Source organism: Glycine max, chromosome 16 (assembly GCF_000004515.6).
Source record: "Glycine max cultivar Williams 82 chromosome 16, Glycine_max_v4.0, whole genome shotgun sequence".
In the NCBI taxonomy this organism is placed as follows: Eukaryota; Viridiplantae; Streptophyta; class Magnoliopsida; order Fabales; family Fabaceae; genus Glycine; species Glycine max.
In genome coordinates this window covers 4,158,875-4,162,103 of record NC_038252.2, presented here as the reverse complement: position 1 = coordinate 4,162,103, position 3,229 = coordinate 4,158,875, and the positions used below count along the sequence as shown (strand labels likewise).

At 26.8% G+C, this 3,229-nt stretch overlaps 1 long non-coding RNA gene across 1 annotated transcript; it reads left to right on the top strand.

The window, feature by feature from the left end:
• Window positions 1–1,219: 1,219 nt before the first annotated feature.
• On the top strand, window positions 1,220–1,892 carry LOC106796489 (uncharacterized). Its single transcript, XR_001385437.3, has 2 exons — window positions 1,220–1,505; window positions 1,586–1,892. It is a non-coding gene; the product is annotated as an uncharacterized lncRNA (long non-coding RNA).
• Window positions 1,893–3,229: the final 1,337 nt, after the last annotated feature.

Genomic DNA, 3,229 nt, shown 5'->3' with positions numbered 1-3,229 from the left:
TGGTTAAAACAACTTATTATATGATTTAATTCTTAACTCAAGACAAAAAAAACCATAGTTAAAGAAAACTCAAATTTTCATTATATTCTGAATTACACAGGGTCATGTTTATAAACTAAGTTGCGTGTTAAAGAGATGGATGCCCTTGGTGACTATATAGACTTAATTTTCTTACAGTTACATTTTTTTTAGTATTTGCATGCCCTTGGTAACCATATAGACTTAACGAGATGCATGCCCTTGGTAATTACAACTGAATGCTATTTAGTATTTATCATATGCAATTACCAAGGTTTTAGTAAATGCATGATAAATGTATGCTACTTTTATTTCTTACGACATCTTCAATGCTTTTCATAAAAACAATTCAACTTATATCATTTTAATCTTAAACAGCTCAATTATTATTTTTCAATGAGAGTTTTTATTAACAAATTGTTTAATTAGTTATCAATAAAAAAAATAAGTTATTTAACTCACAAATATTTGTGTTATCTCTCTTATATTATTTTTTGTTGAGTTTTCTCTCTTATATTTAATATAAAATTAAACAACTAATGAATAATAATTATTTATATAAATAATTCTTTTTAATTTTAAGACTCAAAACAATCATGTGACATATTAAAATAATATTTTTTTATTAAACAATTTCATTAAGCAACTTTGATGGTAAATGCTCTTATAATCACTAGAAAGTTTAAACTAATACAAAAATTCAAATAAGACATTTTAAAAATTTGGACTTATCTGTTATATATTAACTTGGGCTCAAATATACTTTAGATACTCATAAATTAATAAATTTTATTTTAAACTTTTAATAAATTATTTTTTGGCATTGAATTCCTATTAAATTAAAAATTTTATTTTTAATTTAATTTATTTTATTTAAATACTTCTAATATATACTAAAAAAATATTTAAAAGTCTTACAATATTTTGAAGTTTATATATATAGAGAGAGAAAAAAGGATTATGTAAACGGTATAAAAAAAGTTACAAACTTCTAATCAAAACTTATCATATATATATATATATATATATATATATATATATATATATATATATATATAAAATAAATTTGTTAAATTTTAAAATATAATTTTTTTCTGTTTGTCGGAGGGTGTTAACATCTTACATCCTAAATTTTCGACAATAAACCCAGCTATTTTCTTGCTTCAGTTACTTTATTTAAGAGATATAATAGTAAATTATCATTTACTTTATATTAAAATAAAAAAACCTCATTTCTCTCTCCTTACCCACTCATTCTCTCTCACCTTTTCAGTTTTCTCTCTCCCCCTTCTAACTCTGGAAGGGGGATTCATCATATGCAAATGGAAAGGTAATAGATGTAGATCTAAAGACTGTAAGTATACAAAGGGGATCTTATTTTATTCCATTTGCACTGGTGGCTAATACGTTACCATATTCTCGTCCAGTATAGTTTGAAAATTTGACGTTGCCAGTGGAATTTTGTTGCTGGATTATCTAAGTCCCAGGTATGCTTAATTAAATTGTAAGATTAGTGAAGAACAATTAATCAACTAAGAATTGCAATCAATGGTATCTATGTCTGCAGAATCACGACACGTATGCTTCACCCTCCGTCGACGGTGTTATCCATCAGCAACGACGATGGCGCCAACTTCTTTCCATCTACTTCCCCACTCGCTGCCTCCAACGTCACTTGACTTTCTATGGTTTTGTGCAGAAAATGAGTGCGCATATGAGTTTGTGAGTGCTGTGAAGGGGAAGCCATGGGGCTCGGGTAGAGTTTTGATGAGGAGAGAGAAATGAGTTTTATGTTTTCAATTTTAAAATAAAAACAAATAGTAAATTATTGTTATATCCCTGAAAAAAGTAATCAATAAACAAAAAATTAAGAATTTGTATGTTAGTTGAATTTGTTAATATATATATATATATATATATATATATATATATATATATATATATATATATATATATATATATATTTTTTTATATATATGCGTTAATAAATTATAGCTAAAAATTATTTTAAAATAAGCTAATAATGTAATTTATTAACATACTTATATTAAAAAATATAAGCGTTTATGCTAGTAAATTCTTATATATATTAAAAGGATTAAGTAAAATAACAACCATTATAAAAACTAAAAAATATGTTGTATTAAAAATTTAATGCATTTTTTTATGACCGTTGTTATATTCACTCTCCCTCTTTATTTGTACACTTTCATTTTCAATTTATTTTCCAAAAATATCCTCTTTTTAAAAAAAGTACACTCCCCTATTAACCATTTCAGAAAAAGCTAAAAGGCAATGTAGATAATATGCGACACATTTTTGCGTTGTATGTCGTGGCCATTAATACCAAAAAGAGTATTACAATTGTAGAATCAAATAGAACATACATGTATTTACGATTGCCGAGATCTGCTAAATCGAAAAAATTAAGTGAAACAACTGTTTTATTGTATGTCATTGTCATTGCCACTTGCGAAGGTGCAAAGTCACATACAACATTAGGGTTTCAAAGCAGGGGAGAAAAGATATAGAGAACAATAAAAATAGAAAGGAGAAAATGTAGACTAAATGTTGCCAAGGCAATTTTTGTATTTCTTGTGATCGAACATTGGAGCGCTAGGGCTGTGCATGGTTGACTGTGCAGTGTCATAAAGAATTACAAAATGGGGAAGTGCAAAATTACAAGATTAATTGTTAGGGTATTTTTGAGAGAAAAATTAGAAAGGAAAGTGTATTAGTAACAAGGGGGAGTGGAAATAGAAAATCGTTTTCTTTACCAGGAACCAAAAACAAAATTTTTAATTTATTATGAACCCAAAATATATTTAAGTTTATTCAATTGGGTCCAATAAAATATGCAACAAAAATGAATAATTGAAGACCATGAAAGTCTCTTGGGCAAAATTTGAATCCCGCACCTCCTAAATTTTTAAAATCCACAAACTACCCTTTTCATATTATTCTTTTCTTCTTCCTTAGCATTAAACTCCACGAGGGAGCTTTCATTTCTTGATTTTCGTCACAATTTTTCCGCCATTGATTTCTTCCAGCTGCACAAAAAAACTTTCGTTCCATACACTTGTGTTTTCTCCCATTTTTTTTTTTATTAAGCTTCTTGTTTTATGGAATAGGTCTTCCATAATAGTAAAAAATAACTTCCAAAATAAATATTTTATAATAGTAAAGAATAGCTTCTGGCTTCTAGAATTGG